The sequence below is a fragment of the Callithrix jacchus genome, chromosome 12 (assembly GCF_049354715.1).
Source record: "Callithrix jacchus isolate 240 chromosome 12, calJac240_pri, whole genome shotgun sequence".
In the NCBI taxonomy this organism is placed as follows: Eukaryota; Metazoa; Chordata; class Mammalia; order Primates; family Cebidae; genus Callithrix; species Callithrix jacchus.
Window position 1 is genome coordinate 93,786,156 of NC_133513.1, and position 17,466 is coordinate 93,803,621.

Genomic DNA, 17,466 nt, shown 5'->3' on the forward strand with positions numbered 1-17,466 from the left:
TCTCAAAAAAAAAAAAAAAAAAAAAAAAAGAAGTAAAAATGGGCACATGATCTCAGAAAATCCTTGCTGAGCGGGGGAAAACAGAAGAGGGACACAGAGGGGGCCCAAGGGTCACAGGTGGGGATAGAAGGGACTCAGATCCTGCACTTAGGCTTCTCCTCCGTGCCCCACTCTCTGCTGCGGAGCTAGAGGGATGAGGTGGCATTGCCCTCCTCTCCATTACCCACATATGTGGGATCTGAGGTTGGCATAAGTGCACAGCCAGTGACTGTGTCCTTGTGCAATTGGGTGCGGGCCATGAGGAATGTGTGTGTGTGTGTATGTCCACATGTGGGTGTGGGGGGTGGTTATGAGGTCCACGTGAGCATGAACATTGGGGTGTCAATTGTATACTTGCGGGTGTCTTCTGGGGGTGTCTGCTCTGGGGAGAGCAGCTACATAGTTTATGTGAGGAGAGGATGTCTGTGGTTGAAGGTGACTGCATGTATTTGCTGTGGGCTGTCTGTCCTGCATATGTTTGAGTATATAAGAGAAAGGGGGCCGGGTGCAGTGGCTCACATCTGTAATCCCAGCACTTTGGGAGATCGAGATGGGTGGATCATGATGTCAGGAGTTCAAAACTGCCCTGACCAATATGGTGAAACCCCGTCTCTACTAAAAATACAAAAATTAGCTGGGCATGGTGGTGCATGCCTGTAATCCCAGCTATTCTGGAGGCTGAAGCAGGAGAATCGCTTGAACCCGGGAGGCAGAGGTTGCAGTGATACAAGATTGTGCCACTGCACTCCAGCCTGGGTGACAGAGTGAAACTCCATCTCAACCAGAAAGAGAGAGAGAGAGAGCCAGGGAGTCCCCAGCTCGCCCTAGGGTCCTCTGAGCCCCTGGCTCGGCCTGTGCCAGGCCATTTGGGGAGCGCCTGTGCTTTATGGTGCGCGGGTGAAAAATGGAAATGCTAATAAGTAGTCGTTAAATTGTCTTGCAAAAATGTTAAATGATAAATTGGGTAATGTTATTGTTGAAATGAAATATGTAAAATAAATGAGTTATTTATTTCTAATAAATATTTTGTTTACGATATATTTGTAGGGGTGTTAATTATTTTCCCCCTCAATGGGGGCAACGTATAAATTCTAATAAAGTGCAGGCTGTGGTGAAGGCAGCGGGGCCCGTGGCGGCTCCTCCGGTCTGGGCTGCTGCAGGACCTCAGCCTGTGATGGATGTAGCAGTCACAAACGATTGTTCTACTTGCTGAGATTCCAGGCTCCCAAATGCGGCTTGTTTTCTTTCAAAAGAAAAAAAAAGAAGAAAGGAAAAAAGAGTTGGAGAAGAAAACAAATCGGCCAAGGTCTCCATGATGAGATGGTTAAATATCCCAGGCCGGGTCTCGCTCCTTAGCCAGCTGCACAGGCCCTGGGCGCTCCTGTCACCGTTGCAGCCAGCTTTGCAGAAGGAGCAATAAATACACAAGCAAACCAAGAGGCAAAGAACCTTCATGTCCCCAAGACCCATCAGGAGCCCTGAGCACTCACGCCAAGCCAGGTGGTTTGCAAATACATGCACATTAGGTTGCAAAACTCCTATCCCACACAATCACAGTCCCTAAATTGCCAACCTTTCGGTGATTCCTGCTCTCCCCTGTCCCAGTTGGGGGATTCTCCAAGGAGGCAGATGCCTCTATCTGCTGCTGTTTCCAGCCCTTCCTCCCTGCAAGGGAAGAACCATACTCCCCTTAACTTCCCCTCTTCTCCCTCTGCCGTTCGTGCCCCTTCCAAACCCTCCAATCCAGGAACTTCCAGGATTACCCATGGCCTGTCCAGAGGGATCCTAGTTTAGCCCCCTCAGGAGGCATCTGGCCAGAAATTGAACTAGACCCTAGCCTGAGGCTGGAATGTGTATGGGGAGTGTAGGGTACATTCCCCTTCAGAACAAGCTGCCTACCCCCAGGGTGTTATCTCCGTGTGAGTAATAAAACTGCTGAGGCAGGACAGCCTGGTGGACAGGCACGGGCAGCACTGTGTGCAGGATGCAGGGCTGCTCTGTCTCTGCCCTGGGCATCAGCCCCAGGCACCAGCCCATCCACCCTCCATCCAGCCCTCATCCAACTCCTGGAGCTGAACTGGGCTCCAAGTTCTCACGACAAGGGCAACAAGGCTCTAGGCTGACCTTCACCTTAGCATCACAATCACTTAGCACAGCTTTCTTCAAGATGGAGGGGTCGTAATGGGTAGCTACAACCAAAAGGGAGGTGGGATTAGGCAGATTCAGGGGGTTCCCACGGGTCCTCCTTCAGAGGTTGGGTGGGGGAACAATGCCTCCCAGGCTGGGGGTCCCCAAAGTCAGTTCACAGGGGCCCTTGCCTCTTCCACTCATCTACCACTGCCCACCATCCAAGCCACTGGGAGGGAACTGCCTCTCAAAAAGCATCTCTGCGCAGGTGCGGCCTGTGCATGTGAATGTGTAAGAGGAACAACAGGCCAGGTTTACTGTAGGATGGAGAGACCTTCAGCATGGGACTGGGAGGAAGGTAAATCACAGAGGTGGCCAAGAGAGACACACCGCAGGTACTGCCCAGCTCGCAGGCGCCACACTGACCCAGACACAGATGCTGGACTTGGACGCACAGCCACCACGGTGCTTGCATTGTGCACATTAGGTTGCAAAACTCCCATCCCACACAATCACAGTCCCTAAATTGCCAATCACGCACAACTACACTTTCGGGGAGTTTGAATCAGGTCCAGGAGGTATAAGGGGGGATGACCAGACAAAAAGGGACACGAAATCTTTGCCCATCTGTGGGACTCTAATCAGCTGTTGGGAGGGGGTGTCAACACTGGGGGGAGGGCGCCCCCTGCTGGAATGACAGCTGTAACCATCTCCCCATCCAGGCCTGCCCTGCTGTAATCTTACCCCAACCCTCCCCTACCAAGACATCCACACACACCATATGTTTATCCACCACCCTCTGGCTAAGTGCCAGGCAAGCTGCATAACTCTGGGTTCTTTTAAAAACATGTAAAATCTTTGATCATCATTTGTTTAAACTATATAAATAATCTACCGGGTTTTAATAGGGTTTTTCTATGAATCGGCAACAAAGCATGAAATGTGATATTTTCACCATGAGTAGCTGGGAAATTAGTCACCTCTGTCCATGGCTCTCTGCTGGCTGGAGACCCCCAGGCTGACTGGTTTCTGCCTCCCCTCCACCTCAGGCCATTCTGAGCCTTTCAGATGCTACCCCACCAGCTCCTGCCTCTTTTGGGTAGTCTGGGGAATTCTGTGGCTTTGCTATAAGGAGCCCTGCTAGTTTTCTCCTCGTCTCAAAGCAAAGACCAAGCTGCCCTGGGTTCTTGATCCTGGACTTACCAGAAGCTGGGGTCTTTGGATCTCTACGTCTCATTGCGGGCTCCAGTGCAGATTGGGGTGGGGAACAGGGAAGAGCAACGGGTTTAAGGACAGTTATTTGGGGCAGAAGCACTTTGAGGGCAGAGAGTTGGAGTCATTCACAATTTCTCCATCTTCCCCAAAGTCCTGCACACTTGCCCACTCCCCAGGCTGCTCTGCACTCACAGCGGCAGGATCCACGCACTCCCTAGAGGAGGCTGGGCCCTTCTTCTGAGGTTGACAAACTGCCCACCCAGTCTGGGAACGAAAGGTGCTAAGGCTGGGAGAGGAACCACTGTTGGGGCAAGAAAGGGTGAGAGATGGAGAACAGATCTGGGGAAGCAGGAAATGGGGGCTTCAGGGATGGAAGCCAGGCAGGAATCGGGGATGGAGGAATCAGAGATAAGACCAGCACTGCGGAGTTAGATGGATGAGGCAGAGATGGTGGAAACTGCCCAAATATGCAAGCGAGGCTTTCAGTCCCACTCCCAAATGACTCCTGATCCCAGCCACAGCCACCAAGTACAGTAGCCCCAAAGCACGCTGCTTACACCTAGTGCCCCGTTGGGGAAAGCCAGCAGCAATGCCAGTGACCAAGGGCCTATTCAGCAGGGCTGGCTCTGAGCTGCCCAGCTGGGCCATGGGCCTCCCAGGTCTCAGGCCAAAGCCTGGTAAGCCTCAGCCTCAGAACTGGGCATGGGCCATGAGGGAGGGGGTTGTGGGGCCCCCTCCTTGCCCTGAACCACAGTCTACATGCTCCAGGCTGAGCAGGGCCCCCTTCCTTTCTGCCCCCTGCCCCTGGCCCTAGATGAATAAAACTCAGGGGGTGGGGGGAGCTATTCATGGAACCAGAGAATGTGTGAGCCGCCCAGCAGCCCCCTCTCATTAGGGGACCCCCGTCAGGTGGCGCTCATTAACTTCAAGTTGTCTCTTGTTTTAAAACTCGGGTGAGGGGGGCAGGGTGGAGGGGCACATTGTCTGGCTGCTGCCCCAGAGAGATTAGGCGCCCAGGGGGAGGGGGCAGGCAAAGGCCCTTTAATTAGTTACTTTCAAAGGTTCCCTGTCCCCTTTCTCTCGGGTCCCCCTCCTAACCCCCGGCTGGGCCCAGCTTCGAGGGGGGCGGTCTTTTCTGCTTGGCAGAGCCGCCTGGTCACTCGGCTTAAATCCGAAGTCTTTGTTTCCGCCTGGACAATGGGCCCAGCGCATCAGCCATGGAGGCCAGGAAGAAACAGGGTCTTCTCCTGCGCGGCCAGGAGTCAGCTGAGTGGGGTGCATCCTGGCACCAGCCTGCAGCCTGGGGCCACCAACAGGGGGCTGGGTACCATGAACCCTTCCTAGGCTGAAAAGAAGAGAATAGGAACACACACACACACACACCTCAAGACCTAGCTTTAACAGATGAAAAAGGAAAAACAAACCTCATGCCAGGGTCTCCTTCACATAGGAAGTTTCTAGGTCTTAGGTTTAGTACCCTGGGGCCTGGCTCAAGGATGGAGGTGCTCTTCCTTTCTACACAGCAGAAAAAATGGTTTATGAGTCAGGCAGATCTGGGTCCCAATCTTAACTCTACTACTCATGAGCAAGCAATTAATCTCTCAAACTTCAATTTCCCTTGTCTATAAAATGGGGAAAACAATGACTGCCTCTTGGGTTGTGAGGATGAAATGCTCTAACTGGGTGAAAGGGTCTAGCACAGTGCCTGGCACACGGTAAGGACTCAGTACCTGTTAGCTTCCTCCTTGTATGGTTCCTATGGCCAGAGTCTGACCCTACACCCTTTAATACTAAGGAGCAGGCGTGTGGGACCCTTTTGGCTTCAGAGGTGCCGGTGGTAGACATGGACTGAGCTCCTGCTGGGACACACAGGCAGGAAAAGACTCGGAAATTGCTGAGTGTGCACACATGAATGAGAAGGAAGGAGGATCTCAGATTGGGAATGATGGGGTTGGGGGTGGGTATCAAACAGAAAGGGGTGAGTGGGAACATGAGGAGGCAGAGGATAGTGAGCCAGCTCTGGGAAGTGGGCTTAGTGGCTCCTTGGGGGTGGTCTCTGGGGGAGGGATTGAGAGGCTGAGTTGCAGGAAGAGTTGGTGATTTGCTTGGGTCAGCAGATTAATGGCACTAACGAAGTTTCCGAGAGCGTGGTGAGTTGGGGGGTCGGGGGCGTCCATGTGGAAAGGCACATGACTGGGGATTGATCAGGCTGAAGATGAAACAGAGAAAGCTGCCCAGGCAGCGGAGGTAGGAAATGCCAAAACCAATTACTCCCCGGCCCCTCTGGCCTCCAGATCCCTCTCCTAGAGAGCAGGGAAGGGGCTGTGACCTCTCTCTGTGGGTGAGGTCACACACATAGACCACTCACGTGGGTAGGTGATGCCGCATGTGCATGGGGAAAGGTCCACACATGGGAATGTGGAGACCCAGGGCGTGATGACGTCATAAGTGCTGGTCTGTAAGACCTCACGGGTCATTTGACTCCTCACAGATGTCCCCACATTCCACCTAAGTGTCCCTACCCGGCCACCACACTTCTCACTAGGAGGAGCAAGGATCCCATGGCAACAGCAGAAGTGGAGAGGGTGCTGAGAATCTTCTTCATTCAGTTTTGGCCTTGAGTCTCATCTCCACAAATTTGCTAGTTTGAGCCTTCGTTTCTGGTCAGAATAACTCTGGATTACCATTTAGGTGGCTAATTCCTTTTGCAGATAACTGAGAGTGTATAAGCCTCTGGTTAAAGGGAGTATACCCCACTTCGTGAAAACCCATTCCTTTGGAAATAATCAATTACACACTCGTTCCTTTTAACAGTCCCTGATGTTTGTTGAATGAATAAGTGTGGCGAGTTGGGCAGCCCTCTCCAGCCTGAAGAATTCACAAAGGATATCAAAGCACCAGATCAAAGGGCAAGCAAACATCCCTTCCAGGACCTGGAGAAGCCCTTGGGCAAGCAAACATCCCTTACAGGACCTGGAGAAGCCCTTGGTTAAAAATCAACAGCTAAGAGGTGATTGAACGTAAGATAAGGGCCCTTCAAACTCACAAGGTGAACCCCCTATATGTCTACACTTGGGGTCCTCAAGGAAGCGGGGGGTGGGAAAGGTGGAGAGCAGTGGCCCAGTGAGGCCTGAATTGAGCTCTTCCATGCAGAGGGGCAGCTCCCTTCTAGGCCATGTGTATGCTGTGCCGTGTTTGCCTCTTCAGATTCAGGACAGAATTTGTGTTTCATGCCAGATGTTGAGTGGTGTTATTGTAGTTATTAGCAATTATGTTTTATCATAAAATCACTTTTTCTTTAAGTATGTGAGTTAAAAAATTCAGCTGTTCTTGGAGTTCTATCCAGTCTATTCCTCTTGGCAATGACTTCAAGCTTTATAATGCAAGCTCACAGGCAAATGGGATACAAGCCCTGGACATTTGTGGGGGCACCTGTTGGAAACTAAACCATTTCAGACAGGGAGAAGCTGCTACACTGCTGGGGTCCAGATGGCTGTCCTGTGGGTGGGGTCGTGCTCCAAATGTACTGCCCAGTGTCAGTGCCCCCTCTCCAGACCCCTCACCTGTCCCCTCCCCCAACCTTCAACCTCACCAGTGCAGTCACTGGGGTTCCTGACCTAAGGATGCCTCCCCCTTCTCCATGTCCCCACCCGTATCCCACCCTGTGCCCCCACCACAATGTCTACGAGGGAGACCGGCTCCTCTTGGGGCCTGTGAGCTTTTGTTAGGGTTATGTGAGCCGCTAGTGACAAGGGCCCTGAAACCCAACTCGACCAAACTCATAAAAGGGGTCACTGTCTCTTTAATTAAAGTTCCCTGTTTGGAGGTTAAAGACAAACCCGTTTGATGGTGCAGGTGTGTAGAGTGGGGGTGGGGGAGAAGGGTGGCCGTGGCTAGAGGGAAATGGAATTCTATCCTTAAAGGGGACCAGGGAGGGGCCTCACCAGGGGCAGGATGGCTGAGAGATGGGAAGTCTGATGGGGGCCTCTGAGGGTCCCCAGTGTGGCTAGGGTCACCAGGGGAGAAATCAGGCAGGAACAGGGAATCTAAGGCCAGTGCAGGGAGCTCTGACTCCTCTGTGAGCATGCACATGCTCCTGGCCCAGGCACATACTACCTGCCTCCCATGATGCCCTACTGACCACTCCCCTTGCCCACTTCTCCATCCCTCCCTTTTCCATCCCAAAAGTTCTCTGATAAAAGAGGACCTAGGGCTTCATACCATCTCCCTATAGAAGCGACTTCATCACAGTTTAACATAAAAAGATCAGCTGGTATCGACCCGTAATTTGGACCCATGCCACGCTATTGGCAGGAAGACAGAATAAGTTAGGGTGGCCATGTTTCAAAAATTCTCTGTGTGCACTCAATCACAGCCCAGGGAAGGCGGGCGGGTGCGTAATAAGCCAGCCGCGCTCTCCATTTCCCCTGTAGATCAATGCTAATACCAGGAGGCCCCGGAAGATGGATGGAACCGACAGGAACCTTGAAATCCCGACACGGGGGCTGGTGCCTCAGCCGATAAAGGATTTCTTCACTGCTACTGGGGCAGGGACACTGAAACCTTAGGGGCCATTGGAAGACAGTCTGATTGGGGACAAAGAGATAGGGAGAGGGAGCAGCCTCTTCTTTCTGCTCACTGACACCCTTGGTCACTCACGCAGCCACTGACTGATGCCCACTCCAGAGTCACTGACACGCACACCAACTGCTGGCACACACCATCGCTCACACTCTACCCAGCCACAAGCACCAATGCCTCCCCAAAGACACCTTGACTCCGTGCAGCCCCTCGCGTGGGTCCTAGTACACACGAGTACACATGCACTTACAGAAACTCAAACCTCAACACCCAAGTGAATCAAGGTATCTGACACAGGCACACTTACCTAGGGAGCTGCAGACACACCCGCCCGTTGGCATCACACTCCACCCCTGCGAAGCAGAGAGATGCGCATCTACACGCATACGTACTTCTCTGCTTCTCCTGCCTTCCTTTCCATGCCTTCCTTCTTCCCATTTCCCTGTGATTCTGTTTGGAACCTTGCGGGCTGATGGTCAGTCAGGGAAATTTCCAGGACCCATTGGACATAAATCACTAACACAAAGTACACCAGGCACACAGTCCTGGTCAACCAGGCTCCCAGACGGGTGCACACACATGCTGCAAAGTGGGAGACCTGGATTCCAGGAACAGCTCAGCATGGACTTGCTATGTGGCCTTAGACAAGCCATTTCCTCTCTTTCTGGGCCTGTCTTCTCATCTATAAAACAAGAGGTTGAACTGGGAGATTTCTAAGGGCCCTTCCAGGTCTGCATTTCTCTGTTTGTGACAGACACAAATTTCCTGCCAAGACTTAACACACAAACCCAGGCAGCCCTGTGCACACACACTCGCCTCTGGTGGCCTGAAGCTGCATGCACAAGGACACACGGGAACACAGGCGCGCAGCGCTCTTCCCAGCAAGGATGCCTGCAGAGCTGGAAGTCAAGGAGCCTCAGAACTCACTCCTCTGAGAGCAAAGAACTGGGGGCAGTGCAGAGAGATGGAGCATTGTCGTGAGTTTGAGTGGGGGACAGAGGGGGCCTTGCAGGCTGCTGTGGGATTTCTTCCTTTTGAGCTCAGCCCTGGACTGGAGCCATTTCCACGGCCTCTAGCTGACATCTTGTGGTCATTTTCAAGTACTGCAGCTTCACAAGGAGCACTCAGTCCCCTGCAGAGACGCTCAGCCCTTACCCAACCCACACGGTCCTCACGGAACACTGGGCCCCATCCCTGATGTCCTGTCCCATGCTCAGCCGCCAGGAAAGGCACAGGGGCTGACTTGTTCCTCCAGTGGGGACAGGTGGAAGACAGGGGACTGCCTTGGTGAAAGCTTCAGGGTCACTGGGTGACAAAAGGGACTGGAAAAAATGGATGCTTAAGGGAGCTGCAGCCTGTGGTGGAAATCAGCCCTACACTCCCACAGCCTCAGTGTAAGGTAAGGAAACATGACCCAGGTCCAGCGGGCTGCAGTCCAGGGAGGTGACACGGCCTTTCCCTAGGAATCTCCAGGTGAAGGAGGAGACTCAGCCCCCCCCCCTCCTGGAAGCCCAGTCTGATGGGAAGCATTTGGCCTGCCTCACAGACAGCCTTAGCTTTAGGGGAAGAGAGAAACGGGAGAGACATGGCTCTGCCCTAAGGGAGCTTCTCATCTTGAGGAGGGAAAAACCTCAGCCCACAGCAGTGACCTCAGTCCTATCCGAGAAGCATGGAATTCAGGGGCTTGGAAGCCCTCAGGTGTCTCAGCTTCCCCTGCCAAGCCCTCATCTGGAAGTCTGGAAGGGACATGATTTCCATGTCTGCGTCAGCCGCGTGGGGCTGGGCCCAGAGGTGAAGCAGAAGTTTTGGGGAGGTGGGCCCTCCGGAGCCAGCCCCACTGATTCTGGACAGACCTGCTCCAGATCTTTCCAGGGGTTGGGGGGTACATGGTGTGGGAGGACCGCACTTTCCAGATCCTCCCAGAGGAAGCCATGATGGAAGTTTCTGACCTATTCCTGGACATCCCTGGCCCAGTTTCTCCTACTAGCCAGAGTCTCCTGCCACCTCTGGAGCCAGGTCTCAGAACCCTGGAGATGACAGCTCACACACAGGCAGAGGCTAGGGGTTCCCAGCCTGGCACCAGGGCACCCGGGAGGTGCTGAGCTGATGAGTTCGTTATAAATTAGAGACTCGTTAAGAGAAGGTGAGAAAGGCTCAGAAACAGCTTTCGGGGTCCATCTTTTCGATTTCTTGTTCGGTTTGTTTATTGCGATTGTTCCTGTCTCATAAGCTTATTGCAAAACCAATAAAAATGATCTATTCAGAGAGGGAAGCTGCTCTTTTGACTGGAAGCTGCCTCTCGGTCCTGGACCCTCCCCCTACCCCTCCCGGTGGCTGCAGCCTAGCCTGGTTGACCAGCTGTCTCCTGCCGCGGGGTCAGCAGAGGGTGCCAGATTCCTGCTCACCAGAAACTGTGTCCACCTGCCATGTAGCCACCCTGGGCTGGCCTCGGGCCTCCAACCTGGCCCCATCACCCCAATGACCGCTGCACCCCAGCCATCCAGCTCACCTCTGATAGACACACCAGGGCTGTTATGGGGGGACAGGAGGCCAGGATAGGATCCAAGGACAGTCACTGGAGTCTGGAGTTTCAGGTGCAATTTTGGCTCAGTTTCCTCTCTACGCCTCAGTGAGTGTGTGCCTTTAGCAGGGGCTTCCCTGCTGTGAGGTAGCCCCAGGGCTGATGATTGAACAAAGAGGCCTCCAAGCTTCTCAAGAATCAGAAGTCCTGGCTTTGACCTTGATGACAGAACAGAGGCCCCTGGCACTTTGCACATCCAGAAACCTGGTTACAATTGGGGCCCAGGGCTCAAGAATCCCTATCCCGAACGAGTTGGCTCTCAGCCCATCCCTGTTCTGCAAATAACACTAGGTCCGTTTAGTAACTATAATATTCCTGAGACACTGCAGATTTCTCTGGGCTACTGACTTGGTTTTGGAGCCTTTCAGATGATTATTGTGGTGAATACAGGGTTGGGGGGCTCAGGAAAAAGCCAACAGACTCCCTCGCTGATTCATGCAGAATTTCAGAGCATCAGAGCCCAAAGGGACTTTTTTTTTTTCCTGAGACAGTGTTGAGTTCTTGTCATCCAGGTTCGAGTGCAATGGTGTAATCTCGGCTCACTGCAACCTCTGCCTTCTGGGTTCAAGCAATTCTCCTGCCTCAGCCTCCCGAATAGCTGGGATTACAGGTGCCTACCAGCATGCCTGGCCTTTTTTTTTTTTTTTTTTTTTTTGACAGAGTCTTGCTCTGTCGCCCAGGCTGGAGTGTAAAGGCACAATCTCACCTCCCAGGTTCAAGCAATTCTCCTGCCTCAGCCTCCTGAGTAGCTGAGATTACAGGCACCCACCACCACGTCCAGCTACTTTTTGTATTTTTTGTAGGGACAGGGTTTCACCATGTTAGTCAGGCTGGTCTCAAACTCCTCCCCTCATGATCCACCCGCCTCAGCCTCCCAAAGTGCTGGGATTACAGGCATGAGCCACCGTGCCCAGCCTTATTTTTGTATTTTAAATAGAGATGGGGTTTCATCATGTTGGCCAGGCTGGTCTTCAACTCCTGACCTAAGATGATCTGCCTGCCTCAGTCTACCAAAGTGCTGGAATGACAGGTGTGAGCCCTGCACCCGGTCCCGAAGGGACTTCTGAGATCACTCTGCAACCCTTTCCTGCCTCAATACAGAATCAGAGCCAGAGACCTGAAGTGACTTGGCTAAAGTCCCATAGCCAGTGAATGGCAGAGCCAGGATGAGAATCCAAGGTGACAGACCCTTGCACCACTGCCCTTTAGGGCATCCTGCCCAGCATCTTCCTGTGTCCTGCTCATGTCAGCAAGCTCTGCCTCCTTCTTCACAAGCCAGTCCCTGCAGCCAGCTCAGGTAACAGACCTTCCTCTCCCTCCCTGCTGTCTAATAGCAGGCCTGTTTTCTCTAAAGCAAAATTGGTCTGTTTTCCCAAGGCCAACACACTGGCTCTGCCGGAGGGCCCAGATAAGGGGAAAACCTTGCAAGGAGGCCTTTGGAGTTTCCCTGTCACTTCAAAGAGCTAACATCAACACGCTCTTCCTTTATCTGCTTATTTTGGACAAGGAGGACAAGAGGTGAAGATGGGTAGGAAATAGCCGAAGTTGTCAGGAAGCAGAGCATCTCAAGGACTTGGCACATCTTCAGAGAGAAGCACATCGACATTTTCCCTTGATCTCTTTGTATCTGTTTATGTTAACAAACACTCAATAGAGTGTTTGCTGTGTGTCGGGCACTGTTCTAAGCACTTTGTATATTAATTTATTCGTTTAATTTTATATTAACTTATTATATATCATATAATTAATTTACTAAATCTTAATAACCCTGAAGTAGGTAGTCCCACTTTACAGATAAGGAAAGTGAATCACAGAAAGGTAAGAAGCTCGCCTGAGGCCACATAGCTAGTGCCAGAGTAACCATTCAAAGCCAGGCGGCCCTCTTACCCACAGGACCAGGAGCCTTCTCTTTATAGAAGCACAAGCACAAGGGCTGGAAGGGCCCTGTGACCAGGAGAGAAAGGAAGATTCTCAACATTCAGAAAGAATCAGACATGATTAGGGCCCAGTACAGTGTTCCCTGGAGTCTATCTCTTGTTAATTACCGTCCCGGCCTCTTCTGTCCTTGGCTTCTTTGAAAGCCAATGTTTTGTGGTTGGGATGACCAAGAGAAGGATAGGCAGCTTGGACTTTGGGCCCCTTCCCCACTAGCCCCATTTTGGGGAGCCTTCTGCTGGGTTCTGGAAACCAGGGCAGGGGTGAGGTGCCAGCACCCACTGCCTTGTTGCTCACAGAGCCCTGCTTCCTCCGACGCAGCCGCCTGCACTGACATCTCTGAGAGGGCCTTTGATTAAAGAGACAAGTGACTTTGCCCATTCTATTGATCAGAATAAATTACTAGGAACTAATTTATGGGCCTCCCCACAGCCGATGACATGGTGGATTGTGCGCTATTGGTCAGTAAATTGGATTGTCAGGCTAGATTATTGGTTCGTATACAGTTATCTCTCATAGCAATATCAGGCAGCCCAGGTAGAAGAGTGAAATCCTTTCTCTGCTGCCAGATGCCAGGATGTGACGAGGCCTTCTCAGGGGCTCTTAGGGAGGGGCAGGGAGGGAAGAGGAGGAGAGGGGAGGAGAGGCGAGGCGAGGCCACTGTGCAGGATGCTTATTAATTAGTGCAGCCTCACAGCATTAAAAGAACATTAGTGTGGAATCGTCTGCAGAGTGATGGGGAAATGACATTGCCGGCCTCCTCCCGATTCTCCAGCTATGGCTCTGCTGGGGAGAGCAGGGAGGGGGTTGATGAGCAGACAGGGGGATGGGAAAAATAAAGGTTGTGAGGGGGATAAAAGGCCAAGAAGAGGGGATGAGAGAGGCCACATTTGCTGGGAGATGCAAGCAGAGCAAGTCTGCTAAGTGCCAGCGTCGCTGAGCCCCACGCAGGGGAAATGGAGCTGCCGTTCTGCTCCGTACATCACAGCCAACGATGAAAAGTTCTAGAGCTGGGATTTCTCAGGCAATTTGGCCAGTGATGCATGGGGCAGTAGATCCTCGCGCACTCTTCCGTGCTTCTGCCAAGCCAGCAATAACAAAAACTTATTTTTTGCCAGGGAAACGGATATGAGTCAGGCAACCCATCAGGAGTCAGGGGGGCTTTACCACGCCGCTGCGATTTGTACCGCTCGGCTGTTTCCCCGAGCTCTAAAGACCTGCCAGGAGGTGACAAAGGCGAGACAATTTCGAGTTCACAGTCCTGTGTCCTCAAAGCATAACAGCATGCCATCGATGGGGACTTTAAGGGGCTGTGGGCTGCAAAGTCAGCGGTCTTTTTCCCCCAGCTCACTGGGGAGAGGGGAGCTGGGGTGAGGAGAAGAGCCACAGAGAGCTGAGGTGCTGCTGTGAATTTCTAGAAGAGATTTGCCCACAGCTCTGCCCTCACTGGGCATCCTGCATAGCGGCCTCGCCGCCTCTCCTCCCCTCTCCTCCTCTTCCCTCCCTGTCCCTCCCCGAGAGCCCCTGAGAAGGCCTCGTCACATCCTGGCATCTGGCAGCAGAGAAAGGATTTCACTCTTCTACCTGGGCTGACTGATGTTGCTATGAAGGGGGTGTTGGAGGCCAATCTTGCCCAAGAGATGAGAGCATCAGCATCCCAAGTGCTCTGCGGCCCTCTGCTGCCTCCTGCCATGGGCTGCCAGGGTTGTTGCCACTGGTCCAAACTCTGGGTCATCCAATCCCTGAAGGGGTGGGTGCGGAAACCCCATTTGGTCGTCTTTCCTCACTCTCATGGTCTCAGCATGAGCCTGGAGGAGGCCTGCACTTTCTCTGAGGCGTGATCAGGAACACAGATAACCTGTTCTTTGGGCTACAGGCCCCAGGGGAAATGTTCAGATGGAGCACTGAGCCCTTCTGACTTTAGCTATCATTCATCTGACACTGCCAGTAACCCAGCAAGTAAACACCCGCTGGCAGGGACCCAGGGCCTCCAGCTTGCTTGAGTTGCCACTGAGAACAGCTGCAAGGAGGTCTCATCAGTGTCTACAGTGACGCCAGGATTAACCCACACCCACCCTACCTCCCTTGGTGCTGCTCAGCAGGCATGGGGCACGGCAATTTGGATCCTGGGAAAAGGCCCAGCACCACAAACTAAAAATATGCTGCACATTCCAAAAGATGAAGTTCAAGGATTAGAAGGCGCAAACCCCTCCCCCGCCCCCCACAGCCACCTCTGCGTGCTTTCTGTGCCTACTCCCTTGCCTCTATGTTCTCCAATATGTAAACCTGGAGTCCTTGGACATTTCAGCATGAGTTTTCATCCTGATCGCTTTCCTTTTCTGCCTTCCATTTATAAACACAAAATCAAAGGGGACAGACTCTCAAGTCCCCTTAAGGAGACAAGGCTAGGTTCAGACCCCCAAACCCAAAGGCAGTGCCACCTCCTCCTGTCTGGCTGTGTCCCGGCTTCCACTGTAGCCACTATGTGGAAATGAGACGCAAGCCTCTAGAGCACCTGGGCCTCCAAGATGAAAAAGTTTTCAAAGCTTGGAAAAAGAAAAGTGGGCCTGCAAGCTGGTCTATAAATTAGAGACTCATTAAGAAGAGGCAGGAAGGGCTTTGGGGGCCTGTGCCTTTCGATTTCTTGTTGAGCTAGTTTATTGCTATTGTTTCTATTTCATACGTTTATTGCAAAACCAATAAAAATTATCTATTAAGAGCAGGAAACTTATCTTTTTACTTGCTGGTTGAGGTTTCTACAGAATAACTTTTAACTGGCCCAACATGTCTGCAGGAGAGGAGAAGGCTCGTGTAGTTACCTCCAGAGACCAACCAAGCAGACAGTAGGAAGGTCCAGTCCTGGGGAGCCACGTAGTGGCCTCAAAAACAGGAACACCCTATCCAGAGCCTGCCTAGGGTAGAGCCTTCCCACTGCCATCCTAACCAGTGTGAAGCTGTACTGTTATTTCACCTACCCAATATTTTACATTTTTTAACTAATTGAAAATATTTAAAATTTGAGACTTTTCATCATACATGCTGATATCTGACTTCTCCTTTTTTATTTTTATTTTTTATCTTTTTTTTGAGACGGAGTTTCGCTGTTGTTACCCAGACTGGACTGCAATGGCACGATCTCGGCTCATCGCAACCTCTGCCTCCTGGGTTCAAGCAATTCTCCTGCCTCAGCCTCCCGAGTAGCTGGGACTACAGGCGCGCACCACCATACCCAGCTAATTTTTGTATTTTTAGTAGAGACGGGGTTTCACCATGCTGACCAGGATGGTCTCGATCTCTTGACCTCGTGATCCACCCGCCTCGGCCTCCCAAAGTGCTGGGATTATAGGCATAAGCCACTGCGCCTGGCTTTTTATTTTTTTTTTTGAGTTGGAGTTTCACTCTTGACGCCCAGGCTGGAGTGCAATGGCACTATCTTGGCTTACTGCAACCTCCTCCAGGGTTCAAGTGATTCTCTTGCCTCAGCCTCCCAAGTAGCTGAGATTACAGGCATGCACCACCATCCCTGGCTAATTTTTTTTATTTTTGGTAGAGATAAGATTTCTCAGTGTTGGTCAGGCTGGTCTCAAACTCCCAACCTCAGGTGATCTGCCCACCTCGGCCTCCCAAAGTGCTGGGGTTACAGGCGTGAGCCACCTCACCCAGCCCTGGCTTCTCTCTAAAAGTGGTAAGATCATACTGAACTTCATTCTCATCTGGAAACAACTGTTTCTAGGGAAGAGACAGTGTCTTCCCTCCAGCAGGCCCCACGGTGCCCAGTCAGCTTGCTGTGTATTTGTATTACCTGCCGGGTACCTCTATGCAGCCTCTACTTTTTTCTTTCTTTCTTTTGAGACAAGATCTTGCTCAGTCACCCAGGCTGGAGTGTAGTGATGCCATCATGTCTCACTGCAGCCTGACGATTCCTGGCTCAAGTGATTCTCCCACCTCAGCCTCCCACGTAGCTAGGGCTACAGGAGGATACCATCATGCCTTGCTAATTTTTTTGTAGTTTTTGGTAGAGATGGGGTTTTGCCACATTGCCCAGGTTGGTCTCAAACTCCTGGGCTCAAGAGATCCACCCACCTCCGCCTCCCAGTGTTGGGATTACAGGCGAGAACCACCGCACCTGGTCTGCAGCTCCTACTTTAGAAGAGGACTAGGTTGGAAGCGGGAGACAGTTAAACATTCATGAACTATTGTTGAAATAAAGTTCTACAAGAATGCTTCCAAACCAGACTAATAAAATTTCTCCTCCAAGATCCTCAAAGGAAGGCCCAGGTCTAGTACCAGCTGGAAGGGAAGGCAGTGAACATTTCGCTGCACGCTGATGTGCCAGGCTCAGCACCGACATTTTATGGGCATTATCCCCCTTTTACCAAAATGAAAATTGAAGCTGGGAGATAGCAGTAATGTGCTTGGGGGCAAAGGATAATACAACCCCAGCCTGAAAACACCAGCCCTAGAAGAGCCCAGTAACCGTTTAGCCAGCTTTAAAGAAGAAACAGGACGTACGTACACTGTGTAATTCTCCCAGGCCTCCAGGTGCCTTGAGGGAAGATTCACAACCAATTGAGGGAAAATCCACCCAACTGTGACCCAAGTTAGAACTTGCCTCCAGAGTTACCAACACCCCTAAATCTAGTGAAAGGGAACCACAGGGTCTTTAATAATCACTCTGTCAGGTCACGGGATGGTGACTAATGGGCCTAGAGGAGGAGATGGTAAAAAACACTCCAGGAAATAAATTTGGGTGATTAAATTTCAAGGCAGTTCATGGAACAGCAACCTGAGGCCTAAACTAAGCCATCAAGTTACCAAGAGAATCAAGATTTCAATTTAACCGCTGCTGCCCAGGAACCAAGCCTGCATCTGCAAAGTATTCGTGGGTTAGAGGTAGGTACCCCCAGAACTTTCTGAATAACTCTGGCACCTTGCTAACCTCAGCTGTTTCTCCCAAAAGGTCAACTAGCAATAAGGCAAGGAATTCG